Source organism: Alligator mississippiensis, chromosome 12, assembly GCF_030867095.1.
Source record: "Alligator mississippiensis isolate rAllMis1 chromosome 12, rAllMis1, whole genome shotgun sequence".
Classification (NCBI taxonomy): Eukaryota; Metazoa; Chordata; order Crocodylia; family Alligatoridae; genus Alligator; species Alligator mississippiensis.
This window is the reverse complement of record NC_081835.1, coordinates 28,833,083-28,856,598: the sequence shown is the minus strand read 5'-3', so window position 1 is coordinate 28,856,598 and position 23,516 is coordinate 28,833,083. Positions and strand designations below refer to the sequence as shown.

Here is a 23,516-nt window from a genome sequence, read left to right as displayed (position 1 = left end):
AAGGATGTAGACAGCTTGAAGAAAGTCCAGGAGAGCAACAAGAATAAGAGATTTAGAAAACATGACTAACAGGGAACCCTAGCCCTATCACCATAAAGCAGGTCCACCCCTTTAAGGCCAGAACTTTCTGGTCATGGAGTGCTGGTAAAGAAAGGGTTAAATGCGGAACCTGGTCAGCTAGTCAGCTGTCTGGAAGGGGCGGGACTATAAAAACCCTGGGTGAAGTGACAGTAAGAGGGACAGCAGCTGAAGGGGAAGGAGTGTGTCTGGGAGCTCCACAGAGAAGCTGGGTAAGCGGTCCAAAGGCGGGAACTACGGAAGCTGTGGAGAGACGGCAGCCACACCACAACAAGGACTGTAGCCGACGGTAGGGAGCTGAAGCACGAACCCTGTGAATGTAAGCTGACCTGCTGCTTTGCTCAATAAATTAGTTGGTGGCAGTTATTAATTTTTTCTTTTTTTTTGATTATTGACTAAAACCGGTGGTTTGGGTGAGGCTATTAGGGGATGGAGGAGGCCTCATAGGGGGCCCACGGCAGCATGGGGACCCCAGTGCCAGAGAGGGCACAGTATTTGGGGGTGCACTGACCCCAGTACCAGAGAGGGTGCAGCATTGGGGGTGCACCTACCCCAGTGCCCAAGAGGGCACAGAGCGAGATGGGGCCACGGGGAGCCTGAGCGCCAGTGGGGTGCAGTGTGAGACAGGGCTGTGGAGAGCCTGAGGAGAACCAGGGGGCAAAATTGTAACAAGACTGACACTGGAAAAGGCTCGGAGTCAAACTCTGTTAGGTGGGTTTTGGACGGGGAGGGCTAGCTAGAGAGAGACGGGTCAGGCCCGTGTAGGTGAAAGACCTCAACATACAAAATACAATAGGCAGTCTCCTGCTCGTAAGAACATCAACAATAATTTCCATCAAGACGTGGTAGGAGAGTAGAGGGCGGGACATAAGAACTCCAAACAAGACTCCAAGGGCTACCCACGTAAAGCACAGATTAACAAGGAAGATGGCGCCGGGGAGGGCGACATGTTACAATGACCTATTAGGAAAGATTGAGGGAACTGGGTTTTGTTTAGACAAGTCAGAATAGGGAAATGAAAACAACCTTCCAACATATAAGAATGTGTGATAAAGAGGCCGGTGATCAATTGTTTCTCCACTTCCATTGGAGAAAGCAGCTTTTATTTGTTGCAAAAGGATTTAAATTCGATATTAGGAAAAATCCCTTCCACCTATAAGGAGATCGGGTAATTGGACCCAGGCTACCTTGAGAGGTTATAGAATCTTTTCCATTGGAGGTTTTAATGAACAGGTCCAATGACAATCTAAGAGTTCATTTAGATATATTTGATAATGCCTCTGTGCATGGGCTTGATGCACATGAACACTTCAGGCCCCTTTAAGCTCTCTAATTTCTTTGATTCCAGAAGTCCTTACCAAAAATTGTGACACACTGAAAAGAATGGAAAAGGGAGTATCCAGATGAATAAGTCATGAGGGAGTTTGTACTATAATGGTAGCGGGGAGAGAAGTTTGCTGTAAGTGAGACTGTGGTGTAGTACTGCAGCACAGAGCAGGGATTCCTGACTGAATATAGAATCCTAGAAAATTAGGGATGGAAGGGACCACGGGAGGTCATCTAGTACAACCCCCTACTCGAAGCAGGACCATCACCAACCATCCCCACCAAGCCTTTGTCTACTCAGGTCTTAAAAACACCCAAGGACAGAGATTCCACAACTTCTCTGGGTAACATGTTCCAGTGCTTTACTACGCTCCTAGCAAGAAAGTTTTTCCTGATATCTAACCTAAATTTCCCTTGCTGCAACTTGAAACCATTGCTCCTTATTCTGTCATCTGCCATCACTGAGAACAGTGTAGCTCCATCCTCTTTGGAACCACCCTTTAAATAGTTGAAGTCTGCTATTAAATCCCCACTTGGTCTTCTCTTCCCCAGACTAAATAAGTCCAGCTCCCTCAAACTCATGTGCCCCAGCTCTCTAAACATTTTTGTAGCCCTCTGCTGGATTCTCTCCAGTTTTTCCACATCCTTTCTTTGTTGGGGTCCCAAAGGTGGACACAGTACTCCAGATGTGGCTTCACCAGTGCTGGACAGAGGGGAATAATCACTTCCCTTGATCTGCAGCCCAGTATGCTGTTGTCCTTCTTGGCAACAAGGACACACTGTTGGCTTGTATTCAGCTTATTGTCCACTGTAACTACTCATCTTATATGACCACAGCTTATTGTTCACTGTGACCAGCTGGTCCTTTTCTGCAGAGCTGCTGCTTAGCCAGTCAGTCCCCAGCTTCTGTAGTGCATGGGATTGCTTCAGCCTAAGGGCAGGACTTTGCACTTGCCCTTATTGAACCTCTTGAGAGCTCTTTTGGTACAATCTCCCAATTTGTCTAGGTTTCTCTGAATGCTAGCCCTACCCTGCAGCACAGCGTCATCTGCAAAACTTGCTGCAGGTGCACTCTATCCCATCTTCCAGGTTGTTGCTGAACATATTGATCAAAACTGGCTCCAGGGCCAACCTCTGGAGCACTCCACTTGATACTAGCTGCCAACTAGACATCAAGCCATTGATTGCTCCCCGTTAAGCCCAATGATCCAGTCAGTTTTTCTATCCATCTTAGTCTATTCATCCAACCCATACTTCCTTACCTTGCTTGCAAGAACGTTGGGGGAGACCATATCAAAAGCCTTGCTAAAGTCAAGCTATATCATGTCTACTGCTCTTCACTGCTTCCACAGAGCCAATCCTCACATAATAGAAGGCAATCATGTTGGTCAGGCATGACTTGCCCTTGGTGAATCCATGCTAACTGTTCCTGACGACTTGCTTTTCCTCCAAGTACTTAGAACTGGATTTCTTGAGGACCTGCTCCATGATTTTTCTGGGATGAAGTGCAGTTTACCAGTCCTTAGTAGCCTAGATCCTCCTCCTCCCCTCTCTTAAAGATGGGCCCTATATTTTCCCTTTTTCCAATCATCTGGGACCTCTTCCAATTGCCATGAGTTTTCAAAGATAATGGCCAGCGGCTCTGCAATCACATCAACCAACTCCTTCAGCATCCTCAGGTGCATCATGTCCAGCCCCATGGACTTTTACACATCCAGGTTTTTTAAATAGTCCCTAACCTGTTCTTTTGCCACTGCTGGCTCCTCACCCAAACTGTGCTGCCAGGTGCAGTAGTCTGACAGCTGACCTTGCAGGTAAAGCCTGAGGTTAAAAAAGCATTGACTACTTCAGCCTTTTTTTCCATAACTTGTCACTAGGTTGCCTCCCCCATTCAGTGAAGACCTCACACTTTCCCTGATCATCTTCTTCTTGTCAACATGCTTGTAGAAACCCTTCTTGTTATGCTTCACGTACCTTGCTAGCTGCAAATCCAATTACACTTTAGCTTTCCCGATTTTCATCCCTGCATGCCCAAGCAATACCCTTATAATCTTCCCTAGTTGTTTGTCCAAGTTTCCACTCATAAGCTTCTTTTCTGTGTTTTAGTTCACTGAAGAGTTCCCTGATGAACCAAGCTGGTCTTCTGCCATACTTAATCTTCCTGCACGTCATGATGGTTCACTCCTATGTCCTCAGTAAGGTTCCTTTAAAAAACAGCCAACTCTTGAACTCCTTTCCCCCTCAGACTGGCCTCCCATGGGATCCTGCCCATCAGTTTCCCCGAGGGAATCAAAGAATGCTTTTCTGAAGTCCGGGATCCTTAGTCTGCCGCTCTTCTTCCTTTCTGTCCTCAGGATCCTGAACTCGGTCATCCAGAGGTTGCTGCTGCCCAAGCTGCCATCCATTTCTAAATTTCCCACCAATGCTTCCCTGTTTGAGCAGCAGGTCAAGAAGAGCACAGCTCCTAGTTCTACTCTCCAACACTTGCACCAGGAAGTTGTCCCCAACACACTCCAAGACCTTCCTGGATTACTTGTGCACTGCTATATTGCCCTCCCAGCAGATGTCAGGGTAATTGAAGTCCTCCATGAGAACCAGGGCCTGTGACCCGATATGAACCTCACTGAATATGAACCCTGGCTTTGAATATTCTGCAGAGGGCCAAATCCTTCCTCAAGTATTGCAAAAATATATTGTATAAAAAGTACACTCCTGAATCTCTTTCTGTGTCTGAACTGTAACAAACACCACCTGGCTTTTCCTTAGTGCTCTTCATCTCAAAAGCTATTGTTCAATCACATTGGCTTGTTCACTGTTACAGTAAGATCCATGCACTTAATACAGCTGGTGCTTTGAAGGTTAGATATTTGAATTCTGGCTATCTACTGAGACTGGACTCTCTTACAATGGTAAAGCATACAGACACGGACTGTCAGAGTAATTCTAAGGTTCAAACAACAACAAATATCAAACTCTGTCTCCACCCCTTAAGTACTTGAGATGCCTTATTCCTTCAAAGTTTATACAGCTGACCTGAACTCTAATAAAAAAAAGAGACGGAATATATTCCTTTTGGTTATATGTAAGGCTGATTAACAGTGGCAGAAAATGTTATTGGTGTGGCCCATATTATAGCAATAGTGAATACTTTCTTCCTACTGTTGATTGTCATTATCTACATACACGTCATACAGGGAAATGACCTCTTGATATATAACTTACCAAAAAAGTTAAGAAAAACTATCCCCAGAGGGCCTGTATATTTGCCAGCAGAGCAAAAAACAGAAAGTAAAATTGTAGTTCAGCAGCACTGCAGCTAATATTATTTACAAACTATTAATTTCTTTGCTATTTTGCCAACCTAAATGACTGGAAAGATCTTTCCATAGGTTGCCAAAAGCCTGCACCCTATCAGGAAAATGCATCTCTTGCTATTATTCAAGCGGCTCTTGCAAATACAGTAAGTTAATCACCAATACAACCTTCTTTCCAATGAGAAGTAGCTGCACCACTGTATAGAGGACTAAAGTAGAACTTCCACTGATCTTTATAGCATAGTTTGGGACATAAAATAGTTTCACAGAGCAGTCCACCTGTGCTGGACTTTGGATAGAGATTTTTCTCTTACTGACCTGAGAGTGGCTGCTAGGGCTGTGTGAAACAGCACCATTTCATTTCAACTCCTGTTTCACTGTTTCAAAGGGACAACGTTTTGTTTCACTATTTGAAGCACTGTTCCATTTTGTTTTGTTGAAACTGTTTTGACGTTTTGTCCATAGGCTATAATGGGGAATCGCAAAAATGCCCATAACTTTGTCATTTGTTTCTTGATTTGAATGAAAACATGGTAGTCCCTGCTGAGGCCATGATGACTGCCAAGTTTCAAGGAGATAGGTGCAAGGGTTTCTGGGAAACTGCACTTTGTCACAGAGTAGGGTCCCTAGAGATGGCCACGATACCCCTCAGGCCCTGTGAATGTGCCAGCTCCGCCCTGCGGGTGCCTTCTCTTTTCATCTGCCACCACATTGTGATGGAAAACGTAATAGATAGGGAGGCTGTCCTCGAGCTTCAGCTCAGTCATGGTCCTAATGGACCACACTAAACCCTGTAGGGTCTTGAACCCCTTGCTGGGACCCACTCTAAGTAGGTGCCTAAAAAGGGACACCCTAAGCCTTATGGGCTAGATACGTGGTTCCAACCATCCCTTACCATGCCCCATGCCTTGCAGATAATATATTGATATTGTCCCCGTAATTAGGTCTCGGGTTCACTCTACCTTCTATTGTCGCTGGGCTCTCTATGCCCCTGTCGCCGCACCCTCACTGGTGCTGGGGGCCTCTACACAACATAGTAGTATGCCCCAATGAGGCCTCCTCCTCCCCTACAGCCTCATCCCACCACTTTAAATAACAACAGTTAAGTAAACCGCACAGTAGCACTAGCATCTCAGGCAGCCAAACTGTCACAGAGCCTTTCTTTCCTTTCCTGCAGGAGCTTCTTCTCCAGCAGCTCCCAGAGAGCTCTCTCTGCTAGCCCCAGCCCTGTCTCCTTCTGGTGCCCGGGACCCTGGGCCCTGCCTCCTTCTGGTCAGGTGACTAGGGATAGGTGCTAGGGGTGTAGGTTGTAGCCATGTTGGTCTAAGGACATGGCAGACAAGGGTCTTTGGGTCAATCAGATATCTTTTAGTAGACCACTGAATAGTTGGAGAAATATATCTGAGCAAGCTTTTGGGTTGAAAACCCTTTGCTAGGCTGAGGAAGCACCTACATTTAGTGTGTGTGCTCTTCCTAGATGGAAGGAATAATAAAGAAGTCAGAGGCTGGCATGCATGTAAGAAAGCCAGTCAGTGAAAATGTAAATTGAGGCATGAGGGGGTAAGGGACAGGCTGGGGTGCAGGGGAAAGAGGGAGGTAGCAGGTAAAAGTGGAGAGATACCTGCGGAGTCAGATGTCTGCCAGGTTCTAGTGTGTCAGAATTCTAATGTCTATATTGAGTCCATGGGTTTCTGTACCTAGGTTGATGAAGTGCAGTTTCATAGGCTTGTCTGTGAAAAGTGGTTTGTAAATTTAAACAAGCACTGAACCTCGCTAACCTCATCACCAGAAGCCAACTTCCTACAGCCCAAAACACACTGAATGGATTCAGACCATGCCATGACAAGGCATGCAAAACCTGCCAATAATATATCCAGTATGGAAATATCTTCACAATACATATCTCTATCAGGGCACCAAATACCCTGATGGAAAATACATAGGTGACACCAAGCAACAGCTGTGCACCAGAATGAATGCACACTAAAAATCTATCTAGTACAAGAACACCCAACTACCTGTCTCCAATCTCTCAGGCCTGATTCTCACGGGGAATTTACAAACCACTTTTCACAGATGAGCCTATGAACTGCACTTTATCAACCTTCTAGGTACAGAAACTCATGGACTCAGTCTAGATACTGGAATTATGACATACCACAACCTGCTGGACATCTGACTCCCCAGTTAGCTCTCCACTTTTAGGGGCTACATCTGCCTTCCCCCCCCCCCCAGCCTGTCCCTCATCCCCTGACACCTCCATTTCCATTTTTACTGACTGGCTTCCTTGCCTGCATTGCATGCCAGCCTCTGGCTTCTTTACTATTTCTTCCATCCAGGAACAGCACACACACCAACTGCAGGTGCTTCCTCAGCCTGATAAAGGGTTTTTCAATCCAAAAGCTGGCATCCCAGGCAGCTAAGTTGAGCTCACCTGGAGCCTCACAATTCCACTGGAACCAGCAAGCCTCAGGCCTGCCAAAGATGTGACAGGTCTGGGCTTTCCCCAGTCAGGACTGTGCATGCATGTGGTGGCTGGAAGTCATAAAATGCCTCCCACCCGCCTTTCACCAGGGAGGTCCTGGCATTTCTTGGGGGCTGCCATGCCACCTGCAGTCCCACCAGGCCTCCAAACCCTGGCAGGGTGCAGTTTTAGTGGTCATGCCCAGGACCTGGGGCCTCCTCCTTCCCCATAGCCCCTATCCATACCTCCAAGATAGTCCTGGCACAGGAGCTCAGCAGAAACATGTTCTTCCCCTGCTGGCTGGTTATACAGTGAGTGCCCCTCCAGCTCTGAGAGCAGCACACTAAATGGTTGTGAACCCCCCCCCCCCCCAAAGAAAGGAGGAAGTGTGGACAGAGTGAGGAGGAAGGAGGCTGGCACTCAGTCCATCGGCATATGGAGCTTAGGGAACTCCAGGAATGGGAGGTTCACCTTCAGGAACACCAGCTGCTCCACCAAAGCAGGATCCAAGGAGGTGTGGTGGGGTGTCATAGCATCCCCAGCAATGCTGAACAACATCCTCTTGCTTGGAACACTGGTTGGTGGACAGGACAGGTGTTCCTGGGCAACCGTGGCCAGATCCAGCCACATTTGGCTATGGCTTGCCCAGTAGGCCAAAGGATTGCACAGCAGTGGCTCCACGTCCTTGGTGCCATGAGTACAATTAGCCTCCTGAACCCTGGCCACTCAACAAAGAAGGACTGGCCATTCAGAGCAAACATCTCCCCAATGCTCTGGGTGACATCATTTACCTTAGAAACGCACCCCCCTGTGTGCCCACCTTTCCCCTGCTGTTCCAGGGTGACTTGCCTCTGCTTCAGGGGATGGGAGCTTTCAAGTGAAAAGGGGACTTCTTTTTGGGCATGCTACCACTGGTGTCGGGCTGAGCAGAAGCAAGGGCAAGGGGGTAGTGCCTGCAGAGATGCATCAGCATCCCTGTGGTGCTCATGTGTCTTGTTCCCTTGCCCCAGCCTGGTTTTGGCTCGGCAGTGCAGGCAGATAGCATATGTGGGATCATCTACCAACTCAAAATGATCCCAGACCACACTACCTGCTTGCTTCTGGGGTGTGGGTGCATGTGCAGATGCTGCCTCTTCTCCCTTCCTCAGCAGGTGGAGGCACAGCAACAGGAGGAGTGGACTCAGCTGAGCCACTTGCCTCTACAACCTCTACCTCAACCTCCTCCAAAGTGCCTTCTGGGGAAGTAGACCTGGTTCTAGGGGAAACTTCAGGGGTGTGGAGCACAAACTGAGATGATTCCCGCACCTTCCCCAGAATTTCCTTTGCTGTGGTACTCAGATCCAGCTCTTTCTCTGGCACTGGAAGGCTCAGGCTGTGAAGTGAAATGGGGGTGAAGGAGACTGTCATGCTGGTGCTGCTTGTTGTCATGGTGGTGGGAGAGTTATGGCAGGTGCTGCTGGAGGAGATGCAGACTCGGGCAGTGGCACTGTTCCCCTCTCCTCACTGCCAGTAGAACCAGAAGCCTCATGCTTGCTAGTTGTAGGAAAGAGGCTGCATCTCAGTTTGGGGGGAGTGGGAACTTACAGCTCTCCCTCTACCCACTTTTCCATCCCTCCCTGAAGGCTTACCAGCTGCCTTTCCAGCATGCTTCATAGAATGTTTCATAGTGTATTTGATGTGCTGGAAAATCAGTGTGTTCTTCTGTAATGTAATATGTATTTATATAATATGTAGATAATTGTATGTATGTAATAAAATATATAAATGTATGTATATAAATTGCATATTATAATATACACTATATGCTGTGCTTCCCTGCACAGTGAATGGAATGCACACTCATAGATTCATAGATGTTAGGGTCGGAAGGGACCTCAATAGATCATCGAGTCTGACCCCCTGCATAAGCAGGAAAGAGTGCTGGGTTTAGATGACCTGAGCTAGATACTCATCTAACCTCCTCTTGAAGACCCCCAGGGTAGGGGAGAGCACCACCTCCCTTGGGAGCCCGTTCCAGACCTTGGCCACTCGAACTGTGAAGAAGTTCTTCCTAATGTCCAATCTAAATCTGCTCTCTGCTAGCTTGTGGCCATTGTTTCTTGTAACCCCCTGGGGGCGCCTTGGTGAATAAATACTCACCAATACCATTCTGTGCCCCCGTGATGAACTTATAGGCAGCCACAAGGTCGCCTCTCAACCTTCTCTTGCGGAGGCTGAAAAGGTCCAGTTTCTCTAGTCTCTCCTCGTAGGGCTTGGTCTGCAGGCCCTTAACCATACAAGTGGCCCTTCTCTGGACCCTCTCCAGGTTATCCGCATCCCTCTTGAATTACGGCGCCCAGAATTGCACACAGTACTCCAACTGTGGTCTGACCAGCGCCCGATAGAGGGGAAGTAGCACCTCCTTGGACCTATTCGTCATGCATCTGCTGATGCACGATAAAGTGCCATTGGCTTTTTTGATGGCTTTGTCACACTGCCAACTCATGTTCATCTTGGAGTCCACTAGGACTCCAAGATCCCTTTCCACTTCCGTGCCACCCAGCAGGTCATTTCCTAGGCTGTAAGTCTGCTGGACATTTTTTCTCCCTAGGTGCAGCACTTTGCATTTCTCCTTGTTGAACTGCATTCTGTTGGTTTCTGCCCACTTGTCCAACCTGTCCAGGTCTGCCTGCAGCTGTTCCTTGCCCTCCGGCATGTCCACATCTCCCCATAGCTTTGTCATCTGCAAACTTGGACAGAGTACATTTCACTCCCTCGTCCAAGTCACTGATGAAGACATTAAAGAGTATCGGTCCAAGGACTGAGCCCTGCGGGACCCAACTGCCCACACCCTTCCAGGTCAAAACCGACCCATCTACCATGACTCATCTACCACGACCCATCTACCACTCAGAGAGAGCACAGATTCCTTTTTTCGGGAGAAAAATCAAAATAGACGAACAAAAAAAGAGGATTTTGGGGGATGAATAAATTGAAAAGAATGAATGTAATAATAAAGGGTATTAGGAAAGGGAAAGGTATTGGATCCCACTTGCTAGGAACAAGCTAGCAAGTAGGAAGTGATAGCCTTTCTGATGCTGCTGAGCTACTGGAAGACACAGCTCAGTAAAAGGCACAGAGAAAGCTTAGGTCAAACAATGCTTTTTATGCTGTTTTTCTGTCCCTCCCCCACAGCCCTGGGATTAGAAGGGACCTCAGGGAAGGATCACAGTCACTGGCCAGCTACACAGTCAACATTATAGCAGTCATTTCCCCACTCCTCTCCCTCCCTCTCCTTAGTTTCTGTTTAGCTGCAAGCAAGCCCAGCTTCAAAACTCAAAACTTTTGAAATGTTTTGAGTGCCCTTCTTTCATTTTGAAGCTGTTTCAAAGCCTATCGTTTCATTTCAATTTTGCTGTTTTGAGCTCAAAACGCATTGAAACAGCTTCAAAATGAAACACCTGTCGAAAATTCACACAGCCCTACTGGATGCTTCATTCAATAGGAAGAAAGCATGACTTAGGCCTAAGACCACATCAGGTCTGAATTTTTTTCAGACTCGTATGACAAATGACTGATAAAAATTGGGGCATTAAGCACATAGGGCTATTCATAGATGTTATAGATGTTAGGGTCGGAAGGGACCTCAATAGATCATCAAGTCCGACCCCCGATATTTTAGTATCTCAAAGATGAAGCAGCTGTTCTGCAATGCTATTCCACTGATAGTCCCTTGGTAAGACTAGATGTTTAATATTTTCTTGATTCTTTTTTACTTCAGCACAATTCCATCAGAACCTTTGGTGAAATCCTGACCCCATTGCAGTTCAACAGCAGTTTTGTTATTGACTATAATGGATTCAAGTTTGATTTCATCTGGTGAGTGTGTGTTTATGCACATTTATGTAGTGAGAAAATAGTTTTCTGTCAGAGGAAGATGCTTAACCTCCAAGCAGCAGCTCACCACATCAACAAAACCATCCATAGTATGGCCATTTGGATTTGACTACTCCAGGTGTAAGCGATATTAAAACAACAACATTACAAACTATTTGTTTCTCTCCTCATGCACTTCTGGAACAGCATTTAATGCCTTATGGAGTAGTCTCAGATACCTCCAAACTACTTTTGAAAATGTAGGGTTTCCTAAACTGTAGTACACATACCCCCCAGACACCTTGGGGGTATGTGGGAGAAATTGTGTAATGGTGGATTTAATTTTCATTATAATAATAATTGGCATTTAAGGGGTTATATGTAAAACATACTCTGGTAGGGGTACATGGACAGGTGGCAAAACTGGAAGGGTGTAGGCAATAAGCACAAGTCTAGGAACCTCTCCTCTAGAGGAACCATTTTGGCCAAGTCGGGAGCAAAAGCTGAGGGTTTATTTTGGGCTCTGGAGATTGTGGGTGATCTCCATATTATGAAATTTCACTCTGAAAATCTGAAACCCAGTTTCTAGGACAAATGGTAAATGTTTCAAATGTGGATTTACTTATCTTTGAGAAGGGAGACAGAGTTGGGTGGATACAACCTTGGTAAAGGAGAGAAGCAGATGGTATCATATCAAAAAATGAAAGAAACAAAGCTATAAGGATGATTTTTTTTTAATTATTATTCTTTTTTTACAGCAGGATACTGACCACACCATAGCTCTTTCATAGAAAAAATTCTAGTGGGGCAGAGCACCTGTGTATGTCCATTCCCAGCAGCTATCACAGCAGCTTGTCTGTACTTGAAAGTTAATTTGGATTAAGGTGGAGTGTGAACTGAAATTAAACAAGCTATGTTTGAAAAACTCCATGTGTTGACACTATGATTCTGGAATAAGAATGCTTTGTCTTGGTTTAGCTTACTGCTCTGTAACAGGTTGTCCTCCCCTGTGCCATTTTCCCTGTTATCCACGACCTATGTACGGCACCCTTGGAGTCCCCTTTAAGGTTTCTTGTGTCCCACTCTCTACTCATCTGCCACGTCTTGATGGAAATTATTATACTGATGTTCTTGTAAGTGGGAGACTGCCTATTATATTTCATATGTTGGGGTCTTCTGCCTCCATGGGCCTCAACTCCTGTCTTTCTCTAGCTAGGCCTCCCCATCTAAACCCACCAAACAGTGTTTAACTCCAAGGCTCTAGCTTTTTTTTCCTCTTGTCTTGAGGCTCATAGCCCTCCTTTCTGCTCCAATCTAGAACCCAGTCTCCCTGGCCCAGAGGCCTGATTATTGGCCTCATAGCCAGGGAACCACAAGTTCAAAGCTGGGGAATGGCTCTGAATGCCACACTGCCCCAGTCCAAAGAAAACAAAGCCTCACTTCAGGTGCACCAGACCACCCTGGCCTTTTAGGATTGTGTCCTCTGGCGCTGGGGTCTGTATACTCTAAAATCCTGTGCCCACACTGGTGCTGGGCCCCACAATATCCATGGCTACCCACTCAAAGGGGATTTCCACCAAATGTAGTGGTACTAAGGGGGCTCTTGGAGGACAACTAGGATTTACTTCTTGGCACACAGTGCAACATGCCCAGTACTTGGCAACTTCCCATATTAACCCCAACCAAAAAGAAAATCTTCCCCTAATGGGAGCTTCAGTCTTCTCTCACCCCAAATGTCTTCCCATAGGGAGTTCATGAGCTACTTTCAGTAGGGCCTTCCAGTATCGCCGAGGTACCAGCAATTGTACTACTTCCTCTTCCCCATGTTTTCCACATTCGACTCTATATAGGAGATTGTTCCTTCAAATCGTGAGGTGCTCATCATCAGCTCTGGCTGCCGCACCTCCCCATTTCATTGGGCTAGGTGTTCCTGGAAGGCATCCTGAAACCCTTCCTCTCTGCTCTGTTCCAATCGGAAATGCTCATCCTACCACAAGTGTTCCACGTCCACCTCCTGTTCTGCTTCTTCATCTGATAGAGGTAGTTCAGCCTCACTGGCGAATGCTTCAGCCATGAGGTTGACCTCAGGTACCACCTCAGACCTCGCTGTCTTGCATCCTCTTTTCCCTGCTCCCAGTGGTTTCCAGCTGGGGCTTTCTCCTACCTCCAACTTCTCTTCAGAGACTTTCCCCCTAGTCCGAATGGGATAGCGTTGTGGGGCACTTCCAGTTTCTCGCCCCTCTCAAACTATATGCCTGGGCTATGACCATCAGAAGCTCTGGCCAGTCACATCCCAGCATCATCGGATAGGGTAAGTGGTCAGCTACTCTGACCAGCATTTGGTACACTTTCTTGCCCACTTGCAGAATAATCCACACTCTATCTTGTCTTTGGGCCTCCGCGCACATGCATTGAATAGTTATCTGATCCACTACTTCCCTCTCTCCTCTTGGTAAGATTTCTCTCCTCACTATTGTGTTCAATGAGCCCGAATCAAACATAGCCTGTATCTTTTGTCCCTCAAGCCTCACATCCGCTGTTAGTACGGGCCATTCCTCTCCTGGCTCAGGGTGAACCCTGGCCACATACTCACAAATGCCCTCGGAGGGGGCTCGGTTTGTCTGTATGCCTGTCATTATTTTTTCTAGCAACACCTGCTATCTTTCTGTTTGTTTCTGCAGACCTTGGACCACTTGACACAGGAGTTCCAATATCTGTTGTTATGCCCCTAAATCCGAGGCTTGGGTCTGCACTGTCTTTCCTGCCTTCTTTTTGGACCCAAGGGTTCTTTCTTTCATTTGGGCAAACCATCTTCTCAGGGTACACATTACTGTAAGAAACTTCCCGGCCAATGTACCAATGTAACAAGTTGCCCTCCCTAGTGCCATCTTCCCTGTTATACGCACCCTATGTGGGGTGCCCTTGGAGTCCTCTTTAAAGGTTTCTTGTGTCCCACTCTCTACTCTCCTACCACATTTTGATGGAAATTATTACACTGATTTTCTTATAAGCGGGAGACTGCCTATTGTATTTCATATATTGGGGTCTTCCGCCTCCACGGGTCTTGACCCCCATCTTTCTCTAGCTAGGCCTCCCCATCTAAATCCATCAAACAGGGTTTAACTCCAAGGCTCTAGCCTTTTTTCCTTGTCTCGAGGCTCATGGCCCTCCTTTCTGCTCTGATCTAGAACCCAGCCTCCTTGGCCCAGCTACTGGCCCCACAGCCAGGGGGCCACAAGTTCAAGGATGGAGAATAGCTCTAAACCTAAACTGTCCCAGTCTAAAAAACCAAAGACTTCACCTCAGGTGCACCAGGCCACCCTGGCCTTCTAGGATCGTGCCCTCTGGTGCTCGGGTCTGTACATGCTAAAATCCTGCACCCACACTAATGCCAGGGCCTATGTACCCTGAATACTGTAATTTCTCTGGTGCCAGGGTCAGTGCATTCCAAATCCTGCACCCACACTGGTGCCAGGTCCCCACACTAGTGGGGTACAAATAAGTCCTCCTCCTTCCCCAATAGCTTCGCCCAAACCACCAGTGTTATTCAATAACAAAAAAATACAAACAGTCCTGTCCATGGGCAATAACCACCACCAAGAGAAATGTGATGAAAGAAGGCAGCACACCAGCTTACATTTACACAGGGGTTTGTGCTTCTGCTCCCTACTGTCAGCTACAGTCCTCCTTCTGGGATTACTGCTGTCTCTCCAGGGTCCTCTGTAGCTCCCCTCCTCCAGCCTTTGGACCGCTCACCAAGCCTCTCCGTGGAGATCTGGGATGCACTCCTTCCCCTTTGGCTGCTCACCCCAACTGCTGCCCAGCCCAGAGTTTTTATAGTCCTGGCCTGCCCCCTTCTGGTCACCTGACTAGCTGGCTAGGCTCAGCTTTTAACCCCCACCTTACCAGCACACTGTGCCCAGAAAGTTCCGGTCTTAAAGGGGCTAACCTGTCTTCTGGTAACAGGGCTGGGGTTCCCTGTTACATGCTCCAATGTCTTTTCACCATGAGCTTTCATATGTGCATTAGCTATCCACTGTAAACAACACACACCCTTTTTGGCCATAAACAGTTGGAGACTATTTAGAACTCCCTGTTGCCATTTAATTCTATCTTTAAACCTCCAAATTGTATTACTCCATGTGTAAGTGCATGGAACAAACTGCACACAAAACTCTGACTGGTAAGTTTTAAATTGCAGAAAATGGTTTACCTGTACCTGGTTTTTAATAACCAAAAAGGGACGATAGTAATTCAGATTAGTAATGGAATTTTAAAAGCCTGCTAATCAATTGTGTCCACTTTAATTCATGTGTTTTTTCTAATCAGCCAGTCTAGTCAGCAGATGTAATGCTGATTTTAAATCACCGTATTGTTATTGACTTCTGGAATAATTTCACTGATCTCTTGTTATCCTTTTGTGTAACTGCTATCAAGTCAAATGAAAAAGATGAAACAACACATCTCTTTCTAAAAACACTGCAACAATGAACCAATGTTATGTCAAAGAAACATTATGTAACTTGCAGTATTCTTCTTGATTTTCTGGGCCATATAGCGGCCTGAAGAAATCTCCATCTGGAGGTCATGACATGTGAAACACACACACACACACACATACACACTTCCTTTTCATATTATGGAGCAAGCACATTTTTATTTATGGAGGGACATTGCTGCTGAGGCTCAAACTAGAATTTCTATTTCTATTTAAGTAGATGCCAATGGCCTCCAAGTAAGCACACTGTTTCCATGATATTGTCCTTCTCTGGAACATGCCTTAGGTAACTGTACAATGCCACATTACTAATTACTTGCGACTCGTAGTAAAAACAAGGCAACAGATACATGCAGAGGTTAACCTGAGGAAAGTCATGCTGTCCCAGTTTTAAAAGGCCGAGAATACAGGATGTGTGTGTTACAACTAGGAATTGTATGCATGTCCATAAGATTCTGTTCTTTCCTTTTTTCAGGTCCTGATCTGGTAAATTACCAAAGTACTTGTGTAATTTTAAGCATATAGGTAATCTAGGTGTAATTTAAGTGAGATTACTTGTAAATGAATAGCTTTAAGCACATACTTTAGCATGTACTTAAGTAGCTCTGTAAGCGAGGGCCCAGTATAATTATTATACACTGAAGAGCTGAGAGAGCTCAAGAAGGAAAGAGCAGTTAAATTAATACGCTAGTATTTTATCCCCTCACATGGATTGCAAGGAATATTGGTTTAGCAGTCTCATCTTTGTCCTTTGCAGTTATTTGATCATATTACAGAAAAGCACCAGGGCACAGTTGAACATGATTATCAAATCTCTGGTCAGAGGTGAAATACATTTGCACTTGAAACGATAAAATACCGCTTATGTGATAAAGAAACTGTTGTACCCAGTTCTATCAGTCTCATATTCCTGAAATATGAAACTCAGCTCAGTTTTATTAATAGAAAACCATATTATTTCCAAATCACATGTCAATGAAAATATCTAGTTTTGGACTTCTACTTTTTAACAGCCACACAGTATTTGTGGTGGTTAAATCAGTTCCAATTATACAAAGCCTGTACCTTACAGGCATTAGCTTCTTAAGTAAATTTGGCTAAACTGCAGCCAAAACATTTTTGAACCACAGGATTTTCAGCAGAGATCTGCTTGTTTGCCTGTCAATGCAGGTCATCAACCAACAGCACATTTCCTCCATTTCAGAGCCTTAGGTTACCCTTCTCATGCGTGACTAATCATCAAGAGAGGAAATGTGATTGATTCTGAAGAGCACAATATAATTTTGAGTAATGTACTAAAACAGGGTCAGTCCGATTATTTTATCAAGTGTGGTGTTCACTGAAAATGAGTTTGGGAAAACATTATTTATATCAGCCATTGACCTACAGCAGATTTCTTTATTTAATAGCTTCATTCTTTCAGCATTGTAAGCAAGCCTTCTTATATAAAAAAGTTAAAAGGTTGTAACCTCAGAAATTTGGAAGGACTGCATGACACTTGGGTTATATCACTGTCTCTGTAGCAACACTTTCCATTCTGGCATTTTTGCACAGTGTTGTGGTCTAGTGCAGTGGCTGGCAATATTTCAGGAATGGGGGGCCAAAAATAGCCAGCTCAATCTGCAGTGGACTGGTCCTTGCAAACCAGCCATCCCTGCTTCTACCCATCATCCAAAGGAATCCGCCCACCACCTAGCCACTGCAGAAGTCGCAATTTTGCAGGCCAGATAGAATGGCTCTGTGGGCTGAGTCCAGCCTGCAAGCTGCAGATTGCTAACCCCTGGTCTAATGAATCAAACACCAGATTGGCAATTGCCAGACTTCAACCCGATGAATAACCCTGAGCAAATAACTTCCTTTCCAAATGAGGATACTGATTCATAAAGCATTTGAAGACCTACAAATTAAAAGCAATGCATACTGTATGTGCTGTTAAGCTGCATGCTTTACAGTTCCAAAGAGCTATACAATTATTTAAATTCAACCATCTGCTTGTATGGAATAATGTTTTGTCCAGCCCTCATAACTACAATCATGTCCATAATGCCAGTATCTAAATCTTTTCTATTATTGTCCCCATTTTAAAGTTAGAAAATTGGCATATACACAGATTTAGAATCAAATTTTGCAAAAAGGAGCTTCCAACAACAGATAGAAAATGATTATCCATTTAAAATACATACTACTAATAGATGGAGAAAGGACTATCATCTCAGAGTTTTCTGGAGCTCAGAATTTGTTCTTGTAGGCTAAAACAGGGACATGAAACCCATGGTGAATCTAATCCAGTATCTCGGTCCCTGACGGTGACCAACACCAGAAGGTTCAAGTTCAAGAAACATGTCGGTAGATGTGAAATTTTGTTAGTCATCTAACTGTCCAGTCCCCTTTTTTAATGCTGCTAGATTTGTGACCCTCATGACTTTTTTCTAGCAATGGGTTTTACAGTCTAATTATCCATTTTGTGAAAAAGTATTTTAATCAATTCTGAATGTTACTTTTAAATGTTGCTGACTATCTTCCTGTTCTGGTGTTATAAGGAACAAATTTCTATTCTTCTTGATCTATTTTCTCTGTAATATCCTTTATTTACTATTACATTTCTCACAAACACACATACCTGTTACTCATCCAGTTCCTTCTAGTTTTCCTGAACAACTCCAGTCTCTTTGCATGTAAGTTGTCCTTTGCCCCAATCCTCCTAATCATAGCAACCATCCTTCCCCTACCTGGGACAATTGTCCAAAGCAAGTGATCCTAGCTGAAACTAGGCAGTCTCCTAATAGGACTGGTTTAGGTGGGGATGCCCTACTTGTAGCTGCTGTGGGCTCTTGGCAGGGGTCATCACTAGAGCAGAGATTGATCCCTGAGATGTCTCAAGTTTATTCGCCTGTGTCCCACATTGTGATATACAAGTTGCTGTGAGTGGAGAGTAAACAATATGCAGGCAGTCCCCGACTTACAAAGGTTTGAGTTACAACATTTTGCACTTACAACGTTTATAAATTGACACCCGGTTTCAACTTTTACAATGCCAGTTTTGACTTACAATGCTTGATCCAATGCAATGCTGGAGCCTGGGGGGACTGGAGTCTGGCGGGTGGGGGCTGGAGGGCTGGAGCCTAGGGGGTAGGGGCTGGAGGGCTGGAGCCTTGGGGGGCTGGAGCCTACCTGCTCCGAGTGAGGCTCTGCTGGGGGCTGGAGGATGGTGCAGGCTCTGGGAAACTGCTCCGCTCCCCTGCATTGACTTGGGGAGTGAGGAGGCATGTGGCATCAGGGCTGGGGAGTGGAGCAGTTCCCCAGAGCCTGCAGAGCAGTTCCCTGGGGCCAGCAGAGTGCGCCCCAGCCCCCGCCCCTGCCCCAGCCTCCATCCCTGCTTTGCCTCACCTCACCTCACCTCACCTCAGGGAGGAGCCACTGGCTGCCCTGAGTGAGGTTCCTCTGGCTCCAGAGAACTGGTCCGCAGGCTCCACCGGCTCTGGGAAGTGCTACACTCCCTGGCCCTGACTCCATGTGCATCCTCACTCCCCTAAGTGATGTGAGGGAGCGGTGCAGTTCCCCAGAGCTGGCGGAGCCCACACCAGCCCCAACCTCCACCTAGGGGAGGAGCTTACCTTTACTAAGTGTCCCATGCCGCAGCCCAGCTCCATTCCTGGTGGGTGCACTGCCTGAAAAAGTTTGCGCGCAGCCAAACTTTTACTTGTGTGTGGCTGCATCTGTGTGCACCTTAGAGGGAACTCTGCAGAGGAGTAAGGACCTTACCACCTCAGGGCAAAAATAAAAATTAGGGCTGTGCGAAGCTTTGATAGATGATTTGATTTGGAGGAGATTCAGTCCAATTCGGGAACCGAATCTCTGAATCAGAATCAAATTGGGAGACCAAGTAAAAGCTCCGTATCGATTCGAAGCATCCGAATCAATTTGGAAAAGCTTCAGAAAAGATTCGGCCAATTCAGAGATTCGGCCATAGACCAAACAGGGTTGCCTCTAGCTGGTAAGTCAGCTGGGGTTGGGGGACAGGGAAGCCACACCTGAATCACACCCCTCCCTGCACTGCCTGGGCAAGTGGCAGCAGGGCAGAGCCCCCACAGCTCCCCCCACTGGGGCAGAGGCAGGTGTTCTCCTGGGGGGTCAGGCCAACTCTCAGGATCTCAATATTGCAATGTTAGACAAGAGGGTGTGACCCAATTGCACATATACAAAATGCACACACACACACACACACACACACACACACTCTACCAGCTCAGGCACGTACACATCCAAACCAGCCTAGGAACATGAATTCTTATCACCAATTCAAGCACATACACTATACACCCCAAAAGTTAGACACAGATCACTAATTCGCATATCATGTACACAATGCCACGCACACACACACACACACACTAGCAACTCAGATACACACACGTTCAAAATAACCAATTTGGGTTAATGCACACCTATCATCAGTTTAAGCCCAAACACGCTACACACACCACATTTAGACAGATACATGGATTACTAATTCATATACCACATGCGCACATACAATGATATCTATATATGTGTGTATTCACTAATTCACACACATACCACCCACCATACACACAGATGAGTTCCTAAGTTGGGTGTTGTGGTGTGTATGTATGCATGTGCTTGGTGTACTTGGGATACCTGGGGAAAGGTTAAGGTAAGAAAGTAGAAGTGTAAGGAGTTAAAGTTACCAGGACTGGGATTAGAACCAGTAGACTGCAGGGGCCTTGGCTGAAGAACTGAGGCTCGGGGGTAACTTTAGGTTAATTGATTAAAAGACAATACCCAAAGCCTGCAGAACAGGGAAGCATGCTGGCACAAAGTCTGGGACTGGAGCCAGAGCTATGGGGGAGCTGAAAAGGTAGGTGCTGGAGAGGGAAAGTGGGATTAAGGGAAAGTGTGGGTGTTAAAGAGGGGCTCTGGGTGTGGGAGACCCAGAGGGAAGCTGCAGGGGGAGAGGGCGGGAAGCCTGAAAACAGGGAGACGGACAGCAGAAAATCACAGAAAAAGCAGCAGGAGAGACTGAAAGATGGCAGGGGCAGCGGGAAAGCAGAGAAAGGTAGCAGAAAGTCATAGGGAAAAGGCAGTAGGAGTGTGGGAAGCAGGGGGACAGCAGAAAATTACAGGAAAAGCAGCAAAAGAGACTGAGAAGCAGCAGGGGCAGTGGGAAAGCAGGGAAAGGCAGCAGAAAGTCACAGGGAAAAGGCAGTAGGAATTGAGAGGAGATCAGGAAACTAGGGGAGAGGGGTGGGGGCTGGAATTGAGAGAGAATGAGGCTGGAATTTAAGATAAGGAAGGGTCTGGGATTCAGTAAAACATGACCCAACTTGGGGTTGTAAATGACAGTGGTTTTATTGAACAGGGGAGATGGTGAGACAATGCCAAATTGGTTCCCTTGCACCTACCCACACACACACACACACACGTGTGTGCGTGAATTATTGAGGAAGAGGATCCCCTTTGTGACGTACCTTTGCTTTCCCTTTTCTTTGTAGGGTGCCTAACTTGTTGACCATTAATTTGAAATTACAGCCTTACGTCATTCAGTTTGGGTTTACAATGTCCTTTATTTATCAATAGTTAAACTTACATCCATTATCGTCTTGCACTGAGCAAGGCTATCCTTACTTATTTACATCTATTAACTATGAATTTCAACTTAAATAGAATCCCACTCAGATCTCAATTCAACTTAAATGAGTCACTTATCTATTGCTTTTGCATCAGTTCTATCTTGGTTTTCCTGGGTTCTATTTCTTTATTACTTTGTTTCCCTTTGGGGCATGGTCCCTCTTCCCAGGGACTTGTAGTGACTTCTCCTTCAATTGCCTTTTCCTTTCTATTCCTTTGTTTATGTTCTGAACTTGCCTAACCAGCAGAGTGACACCCTATAAACAATAACAACCACCCGAGTCCAGATATCCTCAAAAGGGGAAGAGGATTCCCCTCTCTGTTTTCTTCTTCTCATAGATTACCTGTATATCTGCCTTCGTTGGAGCTTCTCCCTTTAGTTAGTCCTGGGCGTCCACCTTTTCTCCTTTGGGGTCTCTTCTTATGGGGCTTTTTCCTCTCCCCTCTCCAGTTTTGTTTTTTTCTCCTCTGGATCCACCCCTCTCTCGCTGCCTCTGCTTGTCGCTGGCCCTGCCCCTCTCTCCTGCGGCTCTCCCGAGCATCACAGAACAGCTGCTCTGGAATCTCTGCTCTTCTCCTGGTCCCACTCTTTTTTTTTTTTTTTTTTTTCTTTCTTCTTCCTTTGGACTCTTCTCTTGCCGGGAGTCTTTTATTTATTCCCACTGTCTCTCCACAGCAACCCTCACTGTAAATAATTTTTTCCTGATGTCCAATCTGAATTTGCTGTCTTCCAGTTTGTGGCTATTATTTCTAGTTACCCCAACAGGTGCCCTGGTAAACATTGTATCCCCTTTTTCTTTCTCCCCTCCCCCCCGCAACCGATGAGTTTGTAGGCAGCCATGAGATCACCTCTCAGCCTCCTCTTCTAGAGGCTGAAGAATTTCGGGTCTCCCAATTAGTCCACATAGGGTTTTTTCTGTAGGCCTTTAACCAGATGAGTGGCCCTCCTCTGAACCCTGTCCAGGCCATCCACAACCCTCCTGAAGTGTGGTGCCCAAAACTGGACGCAGTACTCCAGCTGGGGCCTGGTCAGCATGAACAGTTGGTATCTATACTGGGCTTACCAAAGGCCCCAATTGGATGCGTATTTGTATTTGTGTCCAGGAATACAGATGCAAAGAAATCATTTAGAAGCTCTGCTTTGGCCATCCTATCTGTTACCAGTTACCCTAGTTCATCCTGAAGGGACCCTAAGTTACCCTGAAGCTTCTTTTTGGTTCCTATGTACTTTAAAGAATGTTTTTTTGTTATCCTTAACTTTTGCTGTCAGCCAAAGCTCCATTTCCACTTTGGTTCTCCTCACTGTTCCCTTCAAGCTTGAGTCAAGCAGGTATACTCCTCCTTGGTGGCAGCCCCCTGCTTCTACAGCCTGTAGGCCTTTTTTTTTTTTTTTTTTTTTTTTTCTTTTCTTCCCCTCCAGGCTCTCCTGGATTTCCCTGCTCAACCAAGAGGGTTTCTTTGATTTTTTTTTGCCCCCTTTTTGTACTGGGATGGTCCTTTTCTGTGCCTGCAGGATTAATCCCTTGAGAAATGACCACCCTTCCTGGACTCCCATCTCTCCAAGGCTTTTTACCAGTCAGTCCCACCCTAACTAATTGCCTGAACTTTGTTGAAGTTGGTCTTCCTGAAGTCTAGCACTTCCGCCCTACTAGTTATCTTCCCTACCTTTCTCCAGATAGTGCATGAACCCTATCAATAGGTGGCTATCCCCTAGGTTACCTTGCACCTGCAGATCCCCCACCAAATCATCCCCTGTGGCCAGTACCAAGTCTAGGAAGGCATTTACCTTAGTGGGAACACATACCTCCTGCGATAGGTGAAAGTCCTGTAAGGAAGTTAGAAACTTTCATGAATGGGCAGACCTGGCTGCCTGTTTCTCCCAGCAGTTGTCTGGGAAGTTAAAGTCACCCATGATGACCAGGTCCTGTGAGTACACTGCCTCTGAGAGCCATCTCAAGAATTCCAGGCCAACTCATCCCCCTGGTGTGGTGGTCTGTAGTAGACCCCCACTACCAAATCCCTTTCACTCCAACCCCCCCTATAACCTGGCCCATAGTACCTCAATTTGCCCTTCTTCCTGGCTCAAATGAACTATGGAAGATGTATATTACTCCTTAACATAGAGAGCAATGCCTCCCCCCACTTTTTCCCCCCCTCTCTGTCCTGTCTATATAGTCTTTAGTCCTCAGTGTCCACTGCCCAGTCATGGATAGGATCCCACCAAGTTTCTGTTAGCCCAACTAGGTTGAATTCTTTATTTGCAAGCAGGAATGCAAGTTCCTCCCGCTTGTTCCCCATGCTCCTAGCATTAGTATAGAGGCATCCAAGCCCC

General features: G+C 46.2%; 2 long non-coding RNA genes across 2 annotated transcripts in view; one reads left to right on the top strand and one right to left on the bottom strand.

The window, feature by feature from the left end:
* The window catches only part of LOC109285088 (uncharacterized), a 56,005-nt gene extending 44,072 nt beyond the window's left edge, over positions 1 to 11,933 (top strand). Inside the window, exons 4-5 of the long non-coding RNA XR_009456027.1 lie at positions 10,943 to 11,040; positions 11,796 to 11,933. This is a non-coding gene — a long non-coding RNA (uncharacterized LOC109285088). The remainder of the gene's footprint in view (positions 1 to 10,942; positions 11,041 to 11,795) is intronic.
* LOC132244507 (uncharacterized) overlaps positions 1 to 14,907 on the bottom strand; it is a 78,237-nt gene extending 63,330 nt beyond the window's left edge. Inside the window, exon 1 of the long non-coding RNA XR_009456026.1 lies at positions 14,675 to 14,907. This is a non-coding gene — a long non-coding RNA (uncharacterized LOC132244507). The remainder of the gene's footprint in view (positions 1 to 14,674) is intronic.
* Positions 14,908 to 23,516: the final 8,609 nt, after the last annotated feature.